At 39.2% G+C, this 19,034-nt stretch overlaps 1 protein-coding gene across 3 annotated transcripts in view; it reads left to right on the forward strand.

Annotated features, from left to right (window-relative positions):
• Nucleotides 1–19,034, forward strand: part of LOC122792911 (caspase-8-like) — a 722,590-nt gene that overhangs the window by 437,079 nt on the left and 266,477 nt on the right. The gene's annotated exons all lie outside the window — the stretch shown is intronic.

A 19,034-nucleotide genomic window follows, 5' to 3' on the forward strand; every position in this document is an offset into this window, starting at 1 on the left:
TTTAAGGTGGAATTATTCAGATGACTTTACTTCTGCAGAGATTGTGCATATTGACTGTTATTGGTGGATTGTAATGACAAAAGTTTGAGTGACTTTTTATGGCTGAAATGTTCTCAGTTGGGCAGTTTTGTCATTATTGGTTCATATGTTTTGTTTCATTAGGGCTGCGGTGGTGCAGCGATTAGCGTTGTTGCCTCACAGAAAGAGGTTCTCTGGTTCGATTCTCAGCTAGAGTGCCTTCTGTGTGGAGTCTGCATGCCCTCCCCACGGCTGAGTGACATTTAAAGACATGCAGGTAGGTGTGTGCGTGAATGAGTGTGCCTTCATTGAAGGTTGGGTGTCGGGCTGGCACCTCAGCACCGTAAAAATCTACTGCCAATCATAAGCGGACCGACGTTCTGCTGTGGCGACCCCTAACCGGGAAAAGCCGAAAAACATTACTTTATGTTTTGTTTCATTGCTTACTGGAAAAATTTTCAAAATTATACAGTTAAAACATGGTGTAACAAGTGGTGCTGTATTATGCAAGGGATATAATTTGCTTGTTATATAGTATAATTTACTACAATCAGGAAGGTGAATCAAATGGTCCTAAAAATGTGTGCAAAGGGGCCTGTTATTTGAAAACAGCCCAAAGGAATCTGCCACTGGCCAAATGCATTTTCTTTGAATGTGGATTTCAGTGCTGTTTCAGTGAATGTGAGTTTCAAAGGCAGAAAAGTTTTAATGCTAAGTCTGTTTTCATTGTGAGACTGTATTACTTTGTTTAGCAAATGTCTATCAGTGTTTGTGCTATAAATTTTGAAATAAAAGTTTTAAATTAAATAGAAATATCTGTAATCATTGTAGAAGTAAAGCAGAAAACAGTGTGCAAATTGAGAGTTTTGAACAGTGTTTATGGCAACTGGGAAGAAATGGAGAAATAACGAAGTTATGAGACACTGAAATGGCTGCATGGGAGGAGACAGGGGTACCAACATTACACATATTTTGCTTTCACATGCATGTCCAGAATTGTTGACTTGAAAAGTTGGCAACCCTAGAGAGTTAACTTTTAGAGAGTTAACTCCTGCAAATTGCTGAACTCTAATTTTGTGTCCCAAGACCCTTAATAATTACTGTAGTGCAGGTACCTAGTGGTACCTATTCGTTGTGATTTTCTGAGGTTCCAAGTATGTTCTTCAATAATTGACAGATACCCATAACAGAACAGTCTGTCACAACATTTTTATTTTTACTGAGCAGCACAGAATCCCTATCTCATCAAAATGTATCCATCCATGATAGTCCTAGAAAACACAGACATTACATTGAATTGTTTTATCACATATTCCCGGGAATTCATTTTATAGCATACCATGAGCTGTGCTATAAAGGCCCTCCTCTCATAATGTGACTATTTGCAATTCAGAGACATGTTAACCACAATGAGGTAAGACCTCATTATTGGCTAATTTGCATGTCTCTGAATTGCATTTACTAGTGCCACATGCAGAACATTGCTGATTTGCATATGGCAACACACACACACACACACACACACACACACACACACACACACACACACACACACACACACACACACACACACACACACCACAACCCCTCTACCTTTCCTTATCACTTTGCGGTCAATACAGTAAGGAAAAAAATATGTAAGCTGCATTCAGTATGGAGAACAGTCTCCAATTATTAATACTGTCCCTACTCCCATAATAGATGGAGTGCCATTACAGAATGTATGTATTAGGCCTTGGAGGTCTAGTGTATCCTTCCCACTCTCTGATTCCCGTACCACCATTGATGCTGGTACAACACTTTACTCTCTCAGTCTTCCCTGGTATCCAGTGTTTTCCCCAACCCCAGATTACCATGATTTTCATACATTTTAATATATATTTTAATATATATTTTAAATTATGTTATTGCTGCTGATGTCCCGCTCTTAATCAGGCTTTACTGTTCCACTAGTATGGGTATAAATGTAACCTTTATTAAGTTACCATTGAGATATACTGTTTTGAATGCATGTAGTTCTTATAGTAGAGAGAATCTATCTGGAATTTATTTGGTTTTATAAGTAAATGAATGAGTTAGTCTTTTAACAGTCTTCCAACAGAGCTGGAATTTAGCTGTAATTCAGCTTCAGTCAATTAACTAATCAATTTCCATCACTTGATTGACTGATTAGAAGTAATTACTTAAGTATGTAAGAGAGTTAGTTTTTTGTGTATTATTAATCTGAAGAAGCGTGCCTTGTGGATGCACGCGAAAGCGCTCATTCTCTGTTCTAAATAAAGGATTGGTGTTTTACGTGGTGGTCGACCTCCAGTTTTATTCTCCGTTACTCTTTTCCTCTGCTCTGGAGTCACCTTCGAGGCTCAGGTCTGCTGTTTTGCTACTGCATTTGTTTCGTTTGCTTGCACCTGCCCCTACACGATGGAGGGATCGTCATTGGAACTAGACTATAATCCGGAGAGAAGTGCCTCTAATTCTAGATGGAATAATTTGTTTGAGAAAAGAACGAATCCGTTACTCTCAATGGAACTATCTACACATGTAAATTCAACTGAACCAGGTACTGTGAACATATTATCTGAATTCAATTCTCTCTTTAAAGAACTAGAGAATAACTTATACAAGCAATTCCGTTTGTTGTGGCAGCGCCGACACCTTGAAGCATGCCTCCACTTCAAGGTAGTCCCAAGAGGTATGAGGGTTCCTTGCATGCCCTCATACGGGAACAGCCACCCTGAGTTATTAAAAAATTGACAAAAGCTAAACTTAGACCTTAGCTTCAACTATATTAAATTACTCATTGAATATTTTCTACCGATAGAGAATGAACGGAAAAAACGGATACTCTGTATAAAGATATGGTCAACAGATTTAAAGGGGAAATGTTTACCAACAGATTAGATAACCTCATTTGTCAAGTTGATGCATATGGAGAGAGATTGCAACTAATTAAGCTACGTAAACTCCAGAGAGACCACAGAGACTTCTTGAATGGCCAAGTCTTTGTTTGGCCGAGGAACAACCAGGGGAATGGGACAAACAGGACTGAGTTGATAACCCCCAATGAAACAGATAGAGGTGTTTCTACAGTCACATTAGACATTTCCCCCTTAACAGATACTACTGCACAGAATGACGTCATGACGGCATCGTCGGCTAGACTGAGACATACTACATCTGATTTGGCGAATACTCCACCACCTAATCAAATGGCTCTGAATCAACATCATGTTCAGGGAGCCAAACCGAAGACTCAGCAAAGTAATATTGAGTCTTTTTTACCACTACCAGTACGACTGCGAAGGAACTCGAGAGGAAGATCGGTGAGCCGGGGAAGAGGCAAAAGGAAGTTATCAGGGGAATCATACATCAAGAGAGGCCGACTGAGGGACTAAATGATTTAGTTTTCAACCTATCTGAACTTTCACTTACAGATACGGACTACAAGATGCTTAATAAAGGTTTAAGCTTCATACCTGCGCAGGTTAGCAATATCTCAGACACTCTAATTGATTTAAGAGCGTTTGCTCTGAAAATAGCATTGAAATTGTTTTTTAAAAAACAGCTACGAAGTACTAACCATGAAGTTGAGTTTGAATGTTTCAAAAGGAAAAGTGCTTTCACACCTGTATTTCACCCATGTATTGAATGTTTTATTAAGGCCTGTGAAAATGATTTATACAAATACTATGCACATCAAAGTAAAGGCTCATTTTCTGTTTTTCACAATCGAACTAAAGATGAATGGGTATCCATTGACACCCTAGTGAAAAATACAAGTGTTACAATCAGGCCAGCTGATAAGGGGGGTGGTCTAGTATTGCTGAACACAAGTGATTACTTGATGTACATGGGAATATTATTGCAGGATGACAACACATATAAGCTAATAAATGAAAGAACAGTTGAAAGAATGATATACCAAGTACATCAGGATCTTTATGACTTAATGGCATGCAGACAAATCAGTCATGAATTCTATCTATTTTTATTAATTGAACATCCAACTATACCCTATATCAAAGGTCTCCCCAAAATGCATAAGGGTATTTTACCACCACCCCTTCGTCCCATAGTGGTAGGGCATAACTGGGTTACTGAGAATATGTCTATTTTTATTGAAAAAAGATTAAAACCGTTGGTTTCTGGTATTTCTACTATTTTGAAAGACTCCTATCAACTTATAGAAAATATTAAAAAACTGGATCATGCTATATCTGAATCACATCTTTTGGTCACTTTAGATGTGAAGAGTCTCTTCACTGCAATTCCTAATTCCTATGGAATGGAGGCCATTAGATCATTGCTGAATAAGAGCCAAATATACACCAACAATGAACAAATTTTATTGAATACCTTACTAGAGATAGTACTAACTAACAACATATTGACCTTTAATGATCTCTTATATATTCAACAGTGGGGCGTGGCAATGGGCACCCCCTGCGCAAGTACATACGCTAATTTGGTCGTATACAACTGGGAAACCACGAGTTTGTTCCCACATCCCTCTTATAATAAGGTTCTCTCATACCATAGGTTTGTGGATGATATACTATTGGTATGGGATGGTACATATGAGGAATTAAAAAGCTTTATATCTGAATTAGAGGAAACTACAGACTTTTTAAGGTTTTCTATTGAATATTCCACCACTAATATAAGCTTTTTAGACATTAATATCAAAAAGGATGGGAGAGGTGGACTTATGACATCTTTATATAGAAAAGCGTGCTGGAAAAACACTTTACTACAATACGACAGCATGCATCCCAGATTTATTTTTAAAAATATTGTTAAAGGACAATTTATGAGAATTAATAGATTATGTCAAGAAATTGATGAACGAAATGCTGAATTCAACAGATTAGAACAACTATTTCTAGACAGAGGGTATAACTCAGACATGGTAGCCAGGATTAAAGAGACTTTTGTTAAAAATACATCTGATAATAAATATAGTGATCATACACTATATAGAAGTCGTTATACATACTATGATTCTTCTTTCATTTGTTTTATAACCAGCTATACCAGTGACAATAAATATTTAACAAACATCATTATGAAGAATTGGCATATTCTAATTACAGATGATGAAATTAAACATTTAATAGGGGTGAGACCAACTTTTACATATAAGAATCTGAAGAACCTTAAAAGGATATTGTGTAATGAAAAAAGATCTACAAGTCCTATCATGACTAATATTAATAACAAAAATGGCATGGGTACCCATCCATGTGGGAAGTGTAACTCATGCCCTTGGATATCCAAAGAAAGATATTTTATACACCCTGAACTATCTTTTAAACATGATTTTAGGTGCTCAGCCATTTGTGACGATACTAATATTGTTTATCTAGCTACCTGTGAATCGTGCTCTGCCTTCTATATAGGTATGACTACAAGACGACTAAAAGACAGAATACAGGAGCATATCTATGCGATTAAGAAAGCTGAACACAAAAATGCTCTTGCCAAGCATATTCTAGAGTTTCCAGAACATAGTTTTAGGTTCAGGATATTACAAAGAAAAGAACCAAACACAAGAAAAGGGGATAACTTTAATGATCTAGAAAATCTAGAATTAAGCTGGATATTAAAATTTAGGGCCCAGTACTATCCTGGTCTAAATACATATATCAGTATTAGATCATTTTTAAAGAAACGTAAATATTAATGACTAAATTCTAGATATCATCTGTATTGTTTATATAGGTATATTTATACATATGTACATATATTTTTAGATTTTCATGTATTTTTTATATATTTACTCGCATACGAACACAACAAGTGTATCTTGATGTGAGCTATGTATCCTTTCCATTTCTATATGTTTCACATCTTATATTTGGATACACATGTTAGATATATATGCATATATATATATATATATATATTTTTTTTTTTTTTTGATATTTTGATATTTCTTGATATATTTATTATTATTTATATATTTATACTTACTATTTATGATATTTATATATTTATATATTTATATTTACATCATGATGATTTATCTATTTATCTATTCATTTATATATGTACATTTGTCAGATATATATTATATGTTTAAGGTTTATCTAGACAATTCATAAGGTGCAGTATGCAATACATTTCATGGTATTTATACATTTTATAATATTTTGTTTTTTAGTAAAAGTGATGTTTTATGCTAGATAGTTGGGTTGTACATGAAATACATGGGTGTTTTATATATGACTGTTTTTATATATGACTGTTTTTATATGACTGTTTTTACATGATTGTTTATATGATTGTTAATATATACACCCTAAGATTTCTAGGGTCTGCATGCCTTGCAATAGGAACAACTGTTATTATTTATTTTTAAAAGCTTTGTTTTCCTATGCATGTCTTAACTACTTGCTAATGACATATACTTCATTGTACTTTAGATAGTTTCAGTATGATGCGAGTAGACATTTTTAATATATATTTTAATATATATTTTAAATTATGTTATTGCTGCTGATGTCCTGCTCTTAATCAGGCTTTACTGTTCCACTAGTATGGGTATAAATGTAACCTTTATTAAGTTAACATTGAGATATACTGTTTTGAATGCATGTAGTTCTTATAGTAGAGAGAATTTATCTGGAATTTATTTGGTTTTATAAGTAAATGAATGAGTTAGTCTTTTAACAGTCTTCCAACAGAGCTGGAATTTAGCTGTAATTCAGCTTCAATCAATTAACTAATCAATTTCCATCACTTGATTGACTGATTAGAAGTAATTACTTAAGTATATAAGAGAGTTAGTTTTTTATGTATTATTAATCTGAAGAAGCGTGCCTTGTGGATGCACGCGAAAGCGCTCATTCTCTGTTCTAAATAAAGGATCGGTGTTTTACGTGGTGGTCGACCTCCAGTTTTATTCTCCGTTACTCTTTTCCTCTGCTCTGGAGTCACCTTTGAGGGTCAGGTCTGCTGTTTTGCTACTACCAGATTACCATGATGATGACAATAGCATTGATACCATTAGTGCACTTTACTTTTTATGTTATCCCAGGTGTCCAGTGGTTCATCCCTGGTATCCCGTGGAACCCCTCACTTTAGACTTTACAGTTATGATGTCTATGCCATTACTGTACTATGCTTTTAAGTTTCTCCTGGTGTCCAATGGCCCCCCATCCCCTAAAACTCATACTGCCATTGGCAGTAATACATTACTTGAAAATGTATTCCCTGGTGTCTAGTGCATCCCCCCACTCCCGATCCCTGTTTTGTTCTTGGTACCATTACAGCACCTTAAAGAGTAAACACTGGTATTTAGTGCCTTCCCACAACCCCCTGTCCCCATACTGTTTTTGGTGCCATTATGGCACTTTAAGAGTAATCCATAGTGTCCAGTGGTTCCCCTTTCCACATTTGTTAGGTGGTTGAACACAGCCTTTTGGCCATATTCAATAGTGCAACATAGTGGGGATGGCTCTGCTGACCTGTAGATGTCTAGGACATGATTCTGGGGAAGGAGCGCATGGCTAATTAGCAAATGCTGTCCCTGTGGAATGCCTCATTAGCACTCAGCATGGCCATGTGACCAGCCCTTCAAGATGCTGCAGGTCTTCTTGTTACAGGACCATGTAACACAGTGTACAGGTGATTGCTAAATCAGAGAAGGGTACTTCAATGTCTGCATGGATTTGTACATATTACAGTTGCTTAACGAATTCGCCCCATAAATAGTGTTGTTTTTTTCTATAGAAAAATCAACAAGACAAGGTGGAAGGATAGATTCACACAGCATATATATACCTTCTCTGGAACAAACTTCATCACTTCATATCGATATTGATCAGTGTAATGCACTATCTACCTTCAAAAAGAAACTAGACAGCAGGATGGGTATTCATAAATATGCATGGCCTGTCCCTCCATGCAAGAGTGGTGATACCTAAGGGTGGGTAATGGCAAGACAGTAACGCCACTTGGCTCAGTTACCTTGTAACTCATAAGAACCTATGAACATTGCTGTCATCTAAAGACAGGAAAGCCTTGATCTCAGAAATACCATTATACATATCAACAGTGTGCTTTAAGAGTTCAGATTAAACAAAATGTTTGTAATGAACCAGTAGAAAAGAGGATTAACTGAATATCACTGAAACACCTCTCTTTCATGAAACAAATCTCATTAAATTAAATTCATAATGAATAAAGCGATAAAGGCCTATTATGTAATCTACTCATTAGTTTAACATACTGTTTACCCATTTCAGCTTTTCTTGTTTCTTTATACAGCCGTTTAGTCTTAACCAGCTCAAACACCTTCTTCTGGTCTAACCTAACACAAAAAAACACTACCTGTCATTATTAAATAACAAAAACAAAAAGAATTCCTTTGTTTTTAATAAATTATTATATGTATGGTGTTCTGGGGAATGGTACATGTAATAATTATTAATTGTCATTAAAAACAAGATAATTAGTCAACATTGTAAGGAAAAAATAAATAAGCTGCATTCAGTATAGAGAACAGTCTCATAGGTTCATAGGTTCATACTAGGCTATCTGCCCTAGGGCATTTATAAGCCTAGCCCAAAGTTTTTGTGGCTTTCACCACCCCTTAAGTTTGAAGGGTACTATGCCCATTATTTTGCCGTGCCTGTGTCCAGCAGTGACACTGGGGTGATCCCCGGGGTAAACCTGCGATCTCCCATCCATTAGTCAAGATTTCTCTTGAACAAAGCCAGCGAGGTGCTCTGCCTCACATGTACCGAGATTTTGTTCCACAGCATAGGGAGTCTCTGGGTGATGAATCTGTCCCTCCAGCACGTCCTATTTATAACCGTGTTAAGGTTTAAGTCTCTTCCTCTTGTAGTTCTGATGGATTTAGATTTTTTGAGGTGGAGCATGTCCATTAATTCCGGGTTGGACATGGCCTTGTATGTCAGGCACAGGTCACTTCTGAGCAGAAGGTATGAGACTGAATAGAGCTGGAGTTCCTTCAGTTGGGCAGCATAAGACATATTTTTGAGACCCTTTATCCTTTTGGTGAGGAACTTTTGGGGCCTTTCCAATTGCTGCAGGTGTCGGGTAAGATACATTCCGAATGGGGCATTGTACTCAATCATTGGTCTGATGAGTGATGAGTATAGGGGAACAATGACTTCCCTTGATCTAGATGTGAATCCCTTCATGATCAGGTGGGCAGTGTAGAAGGTCTTTCTAACCACTTTGGCAACGTGAGTGTCAAACGAAAGGTTACTGTCAACCTGGGTCCCCAGATCCCTGATAACCTCTTCTGTGCTTAGTGGATTGCCACCTATATGGTAGCTAGGGGTAACCTTGTTTTTCCCGAAGGGTATGACTATGCATTTTTTGGCGTTTAACTTTAGGCCATGGCTCTGGCACGAGTTATCCGTTTCTATGAGACCCTTCTGAAGGATATCTGTGTCTGATGTGTTTTCAACTATGGCGCCCAGTTTGCAGTCATCTGCAAACTTTGTCAGCCATAATCCTCCTGTGTTTGCCTGTACTTCTGAAAAGTAGATGCCGAACAAGAGGGGGGCCCAGGACTGAGCCCTGTTGGACACCACTTGTGACCGGCTTGGAGTCTGACATATATTCCTTTCACCTCTTTAAAGACAGTATCCATTCATTAATTGCTATCGAGTTGCTTCTGACTCCTCAGAACTCCATGAACAGCTGTCACCAGAATGGTAGTTGATTAACAGGCTTTTCTTCCACATTGCACACACAATGCACACATACTTACGGACAATTTAGAGTCAATAGTCCACCAAATCCATATCACATGTCTTTGGATGTGGGAGGAAACTGCATTACCCAGAGAAAACCCATACAACTACAGGGAGGACATGCAGACTCCACACAGAAGGCACCCCCAGCTGAGAACCAAACTTGACAACCTCTAACTGTGAGGTGACAATGCTACTCTTTGCACCAGTGTGCCAACCAAACACCACAACTGTATTAAAGCCAGTAATCGAAAATCTTATTAAAACCTATATACTTTGGGTGAGACATAATAAATCAAGAATTTATCAATGTGAAAGGTTGATTGTATCAGCAATTGACTGCAGCAGTATATTAGAAGGAACAGAGAGAAGTATTTGTATGTGTATATATATATATATATATATATATATATATATATATATATATATATATATATATATAATATATATATATATATATATATATAGAGAGAGAGAGAGAGGGAAAATAACATGTTGTTATTATGCATGTAGTGCTTCAGAGCTTCAAAATGAATAAAGCTTGAAACATAGAAGTCTACAGTTATTGATTCAGAGTCAGACCTTAATAGTGAATGAAGCTACAAGCAGTAATATCTGCACATGATTATTCCGAACTTACTAGTAAATAAAGCTATGAGGAGTAGCATGTGTACACAATGATAGTGAAATTAATAGCACATAAAACACTAAGCCATGCAGTCTGCACATAATGATTCAGAATGCAGTAGTGAGTAGAGCTACAAGCAATAAAGTGTGCAAATAATTCAGAACTTTAATAAAGCTACAAGCCTCTGGAACGAGTCATGTATATGTTGTTAGACAGACTTGGTATAAATTTAAAGAAATCACTTCCTACATATCTGTGTTTTGCACTTGTCTTCAGGCCTGGTGAAAACTGTGATAGTGTTTCATATTTCTCTAGGACCACATCTCATCTAAACTGATACCCAGAAACTAACAAATCAAGCACCTAGAACTTCAGTTTACTATGGACAAGATAAGCTACTATGTAATAAAAAAGACGAGTTACCAGTGTATGGTATGCTACAGAATTCCCTCCATGTCTCTAGTTAATCATGTTACATTCCCAGAAGTTTTAGAAGAAATTCCCATAAGCAATAACTCCATAATACTGGGTGATTTCAACTACCCAGCCACAGACTGGTACACATATACCTCTAACAGTGGGTATGTCGAGAGAATTCTGTACCTGATAAATAGGAATTCCTTGTATTAAACAGCTCCTCACTAATGTTGACTCTACCTGCTCCATTCCCATAGTACATCCTTCTCCTATAAACTTATGGTATTTACTCAAAACTATCATCCCCTCTGTAGTCAACATCTCTGTATTTGAGGACCTTGTAGATCAATGTGTGTGTATGTACCTGTAAGAAGCTATCCAAGGGCTTGCACAAGTGTATAAATACTGAGCATGTGCAAGTCTGACTGTCATTTTGTAGTAAGCTGTTGAGATGTAAGGTCTGTATGTTAACCAGTTTGTTCATATTTTATGATGCTGCTGTCCATCCTGATGTGAGCTGCCTTTTGTCCAGTTTTGTGAGGTTTCAGCCAGTAACTAGTAGTTTATTGGTCGTTTTGGGCCAGTTTCTAGCTTTTTCCAGCCCCCTGGTATAAAACTTTCAGCTTGTACCTACTCAGCACAGACTCCACGTGGGCCAGCAGAGTAATCCAGGCTGCAGAGAGCTGAATAAGCGACTTTTCTTGATACTAAGTATATTTTTTGTTGCTTTCCACATCTGAATACCTAGCAACTGTATTTAGCCTGCCTTTCTGTTACATTGAAGCTGTTTTTACTGCATTTAACTTAATATTGCACTTGGAATCCTTGTTTGTTACTATTTGACTGTATTTGTAGCAAATTCTTCTGTGTAAGCTGTAGTAGCTGATTCATAGCATTTATAAGTGTTTGCTGTACCTGTTTCTGCCTGTTTTGTGAAAAAAGAAAAAAAGAAAAAATATCTCTTGTTTTTCCTGCTTTACTAGTTTAGTCCAGTTTCAGAGTTGCTGATTCCTGGGCTTTGGTTGTAGTTCCTGTGTACTGTTTCCTTGCCTTATTTGGGGAAGGGAAGCTACCTTGCTTACCAGTGGGAGTGGGAAGCATTGAGCTGCCTTTGTCCAGTTTTGTGAGGTTTCAGCCAGTAACTAGTAGTTTATTGGTCGTTTTGGGCCAGTTTCTAGCTTTTCCAGCCCCCTGGTATAAAACTTTCAGCTTGTACCTACTCAGCACAGACTCCACGTGGGCCAGCAGAGTAATCCAGGCTGCAGAGAGCTGAATAAGCGACTTTTCTTGATACTAAGTATATTTTTTGTTGCTTTCCACATCTGAATACCTAGCAACTGTATTTCGCCTGCCTTTCTGTTACATTGAAGCTGTTTTACTGCATTTAACTTAATATTGCACTTAGAATCCTTGTTTGTTACTATTTGACTGTATTTGTAGCAAATTCTTCTGTGTAAGCTATAGTAGCTGATTCATAGCATTTATAAGTGTTTGCTGTACCTGTTTCTGCCTGTTTTGTGAAAAAAAGAAAAAAAGAAAAAATATCTCTTGTTTTTCCTGCTTTACTAGTTTAGTCCAGTTTCAGAGTTGCTGATTCCTGGGCTTTGGTTGTAGTTCCTGTGTACTGTTTCCTTGCCTTATTTGGGGGAAGGGAAGCTACCTTGCTTACCAGTGGGAGTGGGAAGCATTGAGCTGCCTTTTGTCCAGTTTTGTGAGGTTTCAGCCAGTAACTAGTAGTTTATTCGTCGTTTTGGGCCAGTTTCTAGCTTTTCCAGCCCCTGGTATAAAACTTTCAGCTTGTACCTACTCAGCACAGACTCCACGTGGGCCAGCAGAGTAATCCAGGCTGCAGAGAGCTGAATAAGCGATTTTTCTTGATACTAAGTATATTTTTTGTTGCTTTCCACATCTGAATACCTAGCAACTGTATTTCGGCTGCCTTTCTGTTACATTGAAGCTGTTTTACTGCATTTAACTTAATATTGCACTTGGAATCCTTGTTTGTTACTATTTGACTGTATTTGTAGCAAATTCTTCTGTGTAAGCTGTAGTAGCTGATTCATAGCATTTATAAGTGTTTGCTGTACCTGTTTCTGCCTGTTTTGTGAAAAAAAGAAAAAAAGAAAAAATATCTCTTGTTTTTCCTGCTTTACTAGTTTAGTCCAGTTTCAGAGTTGCTGATTCCTGGGCTTTGGTTGTAGTTCCTGTGTACTGTTTCCTTGCCTTATTTGGGGAAGGGAAGCTACCTTGCTTACCAGTGGGAGTGGGAAGCATTGAGCTGCCTTTTGTCCAGTTTTGTGAGGTTTCAGCCAGTAACTAGTAGTTTATTGGTCGTTTTGGGCCAGTTTCTAGCTTTTCCAGCCCCTGGTATAAAAGCAGCTAACGCGTTAAGCTGATTTAGAGCGATTTAGCGCGGAGCTGCCACTGTTGCACACTAGGGCAGTGCCGGTTAAGCAGGTTTAAACTATTCGGGCTACCTAAAGTCCACTCTTCAAATTTTCCCTTAAAACTACCTTCCTCGAACTATACTACTGATCAAATCAGCGTATCCTATAACTAAAAAGATCATCTCTACTTGACTCCAAGTAGACTATTCTCTATCTATTAAACCTAGCACTTGCTCCTACAGTACTTATTACCTTGATACGGCACTCTTGTCATAGATAGTACCCCAAAAGGCAACCCCCATTTCTCGGTCACCCACGTCCCCGGAATCTTTTTTAAGTTTTTCGTCTACCCTTCTAGCATGTCGAGGGATCAGTTGCTAGTGTCCTCTCCTGCTCAGCTGGTGAACCTGGGAATATTGAGGCAATGTTTCAATTGCCTCATGTACACAGACAACCCTCTCCTCCTCCCACAAAACACAAATACATGCGAGAGATGCAACTATACGGCCAAACTGGAGGCTGAGCTCTCTCAACATAGGACTGGCAAGACCAGTCAGGAGGAGAAGGTTACCACACACACTATAGACCCAGTCTCACATAGTACCATTACAACCTCAAATCATACACATAAACACACAAAGACATACTCGGAGGCTCTGATCAAAATCTACCAAAACAGCAGAGGCCACCAAAGCAGACACCCAAACAACCACCACCTCAGAACACAACACCGCAACACATAGACCTCACAGTCAGAGTGTCAAACAGTCACAGCCCTTAAGGCCAAACACAATGCCAGACACACTAGTCATTGGTGACTCCATAGTCAGACACACTGATGTCCCGCTCACCAGACTGAGTAAGGAGAAGGTCACAGTAAGCTGCCTGTCGGGCGCTAGAATCCGCCACATAACGCAAGCACTCAGGTCTCTCAACAGCAGGTACAAATATGACTCAGTCATTGTCCACGCTGGTGTAAATGACCTGAGACATACCTCCTTGGACTACATGAAAAGAGACATTGAGGAGCTCTCTGATTATGTAGCCCAGGCAGGTATGACCCTGACCTTGAGCAGTATCCTACCTTCACCAAGAATGATGCCACAATACAGAGATAAGATGATCAGCTTTAACAATTGGCTTAAACACTGGTGTCATTCAAAGGGGATCCAGTATCTGTCTGCCTGGGATGACATGCTGGACAAGCCACGCTGCCAAGGGCGGCTTGCACCTGTCACCCTGGGATTCGGATATTGGCAAAGGCTCTTGCCACCCCATAGTGCCTTTTTTAGGCAAGGCTCAAATTCTAAACCTACCACCCTAGAACACAAAAAAGGAAAAAAACTAAGGGTAATGCTGCTCAATGCCAGAAGTCTAAATCTCAAAATGCACGCACTCGAGGCCCTTCTCAGTATGGAGAACATCGATGTCTGTGCTGTGACAGAAACCTGGTTCAAGGCTCCTGAGAGCACCCCAGCGCTATCAGGTTTTACCTCATATCATGCGTTCCGGCCCCAAAATCCGGACAATACCAAGAAAGGAGGGGGTATCCATATTCATCAAGGACACCCACACCTCAAGACTGGTGGCAACGCACGATGCATCGGAGACCATCCAGGTGCAATTAACCATAGGCAAGACTGCTCTGCAAATTGTAGCATGTTACAGGCCACCCTCACAAACTCAGGAAACTCACATGGCCTTCCTGAAAACACTAGAGGGATAAATGTATCACCAAACACCATCATACTAGGTGACTTCAATTACCCTAATATAGACTGGGAACACTACTCAAGCCCAAACACCCTAGCCCAAAAGTTCCTGGAATTCATAAACTCAAATGCCATGGAACAACTAGTCACCATCCCCACAAGAGGAGATAACATACTTGATCTCATCATCACGAACATGGGAGCACAATGTTCAACACGGAAGTATACCCCTCACTGGTGAGATCAGATCACAAACTAATCTCGCTGGAGGTCCTCATCCCACCCCACCTGAAATAAAAAAGACCACAGTAAAGAACTTCTCAAAAGCCGACTTCACACTTCTAAAGACTAGTGTGGTCTCCTTTCAGGCCCCGAGCGCGGAAAACAATACTCAAGCCGCTGAATCACTTACAAACGCCTTCTACCAGCACCTGCAGGACTGCATGGATAAGGCAATCCCAAGCAAAACAAAGACTCTTTGTACCAAAGGCAAGTGTCCAGTCTGGTGGACCCCAGCCATAAACAAACTCTACAACAAAAGGAGGAAGCTACTACAAGATAGAGCAAAATCCTTAAAAGGTAAGACACCCTTGATCACTATAAGTAAAAAACTAAGAGCTCTCATAAAATCATCCAAAGCAAATTTCGAGAGAAAAATAGCTAAAGACTCAAAATACAATCATAAGGCCTTCTTTAGCTATGTTAGAAACCTAGGAGGAAACTCCCAGATATGCTCAGAACTAGTTCAAAATGATGTGAAGATTACTGATCCTACAGACATTGCCAACATACTGGCTGACAGGTTCAGTGCAAACTTCTCCCATCCCCAAAAGGAGAGATATCTATACCAAATGAGTGCAGCCCCCCAAACATCTCCAGCGCCCAAGTGAGAACTGCTCTCTCCAAAGCAAAAGACACAGCATCCATGGGACCCGATGGTGTCCCCGGCTGTGTGCTCCACGAACTCAATGAGGAATTAAACCCACAGCTAGGACAGCTGTTTAATCAAAGTCTTACCTCTGGATACGTACCCAGGGAGTGGCGCACTGCAACTGTGGTCCCACTTCACAAAGGTGGTGCCTCCACAGACCCTGGAAATTACCGGCCCATTAGCTTGACAAGCCTTATCTGCAAAGCCATGGAGAGGATCATAATGGACCTCATAAATAAAGACATAGGGAATTTGCAGACTTTGGATCCAACCCAGTTTGGCTTTGTCAAAGGCAGATCATGCCTTTTAAACTTGGTTGACTTTTTCGAAACAGTCACCAAAGCCATTGATGAGGGAAAGGCAGTCCATACAGCCTACCTCGATCTGGCTAAGGCCTTCGATACAATACCCCACTCGGGTATCATTGAAAAACTCATCAGCTTAAATGTTAACCCATACATCACAAGATGGGTTGCAAACTGGCTGAGTGACAGAACCCACAGGGTCAGAGTTGCTGGCGCCATGTCAGACTCAAAGCCTGTCACAAGTGGTGTCCCACAGGGCTCAGTCCTGGGCCCACTCTTGTTTGGCATCTACTTTTCCAAGTACAAGCAAACACAGGAGGGTTATGGCTGACAAAGTTTGCAGATGACTGCAAACTGGGCGCCATAGTAGAAAACACATCTGACACAGATATCCTTCAGAAGGGTCTCACAGAAACGGATAACTGGTGCCAGAGCCACGGCCTAAAGTTAAATGCCAAAAAATGCATAGTCATACCCTTCGGGAAAAACAAGGTTACCCTAGCTACCAAATAGGCGGCAATCCACTGAGCACAGAAGAAGTTATCAGGGACCTGGGGACCCAGGTTGATAGTAGTCTGTCATTCGACACCCATGTAGCTAAAGTAGTTAGGAAGTCCTTCTACATTGCCCACCTTATCATGAAGGGATTCTCATCTAGATCAAGGGAGGTCATAGTCTCCCTTTACTCATCACTCATCAGACCAATGATTGAGTACAATGCCCCATTTGGAATGTATCTGACCCGACACTTGCAGCAGCTGGAGAGGCCACAAAAGTTCCTCACCAAAAGGATAAAGGGTCTCAAAATCTGTCCTATGCTGCCCGACTGAAAGAACTCCAGCTCTATTCAGTCGCCACGCTTGCTCAGAGGTGACCTTTGCCTAACATACAAGGCCATGTCAAACCCAGATTTGATGAATATGCTTCACCTCAAAAATCTAGATCCATCAGAGCCACAAGGGCGGAGACTTAAACCTCGACACAGCTATTAATAGGGCGTGCTGGAGGGATAGATTCATCACCCAAAGACTCCCTATGCTGTGGAACAAAATCCCGGTACATGTGAGGCAGAGCACCTCGCTGGCCTTGTTCAAGAGAAATCTTGACCAATGGATGGGAGATCGCAGATATACCCCAGGAATTACCTCAGTGTCACTGCTCGACAGATGCACAGCAAAATAATGGGTATAGTTCCCCATACTAAAGGGGTGGCGTAAGCCACAAAACGATGGGCTAGGCTTATAAATGCCCTCGGGCAGATAGCCTAGTATGAACCTATGAACCTATGAACCTATAAATGAAATACCCCACCTGCTTGTCTTCTATGTTAGAGCGAGATGAGCAGCATGGTGTCAGAAGTGGCATGTCTAAAAGGACATGGTGTCAGAAGTGGCATGTCTAAAGGGCATGAAGTTAGAGGTGGCATGGTGAAAATGACTTAAGGCACTTTCTTGGGACTAGTGGAATATGTAAGAGTGAATCATCCTTGAAATGTGCACACTTTGCAAAACAATTCAGAAACAAATTTTAGAAATTAAAACTTGCTCAGCACTATTTCTTATTCACATAATATGAAACAAGGCATACAGAATTTTCTAAATGATATTTGCATAAACTGATATGTAAGATATTGATAGAAATATTCAAATTACTGCAGAAAATGTTTGAAATAAAGTACAAATTGCATAAAATGAATAAAATAAGGGACAACGACTGAATTTTCACAAAGCATGTATTTTTCATACTAATCAAAGATATCTGAGTTATCAGAAGTGTATAAAGTGTTCACATGTTTGTGTTACAGTAAAGCTATTTCACAAAAGTACAGCCATTACACAGCTTATTTAGCAGAATACAGCCATTTCAAATGATATTTCACAACTTACAGTATTTAGAAGAATTTATTGTACATTTGAATGTTATTACAAGCTCACAGAATAGTTTGTTCATACATAATTACAAAGGCCATATTTTCAGTGTGTTTGTACATACTTTGTGGGCATGGCAGTGGACTTGTCTTTGATAGTAATATTGCAGAGAACTGGAGAGTGTTTGAGCAAGAGCATGCCATTTTCATACAGGCTGCATTTTCTGATAAAGATGACCGTAGAAAGTAATTTATTCTGCTTAATTTAGCTGGGTCAGAAGCCGTTGAAAGGGAATGTTCATTTGTGTATGCACCTGCTATCTGTACAGAAGAAGTGGAAAACCAGCATATTGTTTGTTGTACCGGCTGAGTCAAAGGTGGACCCTAAGTGCTGAAAAAGTAAATTTAGAGAAATGTGTAACCCCCAGACAAATGTTACAATGGAAAGGCACTTATTTTACACAAGGGATCAAAAGCCTGGTGAAACTTTTGCAGCATATATAACTGACCTGAGAAATAAAGTTAAAACATGCTGATTTGCTTTGTGACAGTGATTTAACTTTGAATAAGGCCATTGAGATTTCTCAGATGTACGAACTCTTAGAAGAGCATACAGGTATGGTTACAAATGAGAATGCCTCTAGAAGGCACAGTGATAAAGCTCTTGTTGATAGTGTGCAGCACATAGTTAAAATAAACAAGCCCAAGCACATGGCAGCAATTGTAGATTCTGCAGCACTCTCTGGTAAACCCCAGAACTTTCCAGTAAATTCCAGAGTTTGCACAGTCTCAGTGAATCACGAGAGTGAGTCAGCAAACTCAAAGCATGGGCCCCAACCCCATTTCATTGCCAACTGTTTTAATTGTGATGGAAGTCATGAACCTAAAAGGGAAAAATGTTTAGCTTTTGGTCAACAATGCCACAAATGTAATACATGGAATAATTTCAAAATATTTTGTAAATCAAAACACCCACATTCTTTTATTAAAAGGAAACATTTTAAGAAATGAGTTGATCAATTAGAAAGCTGCAACCCT

Source organism: Protopterus annectens, chromosome 2.part0 (assembly GCF_019279795.1).
Source record: "Protopterus annectens isolate FY-2018-M chromosome 2.part0, PAN1.0, whole genome shotgun sequence".
Lineage (NCBI taxonomy): Eukaryota > Metazoa > Chordata > Ceratodontiformes > Protopteridae > Protopterus > Protopterus annectens.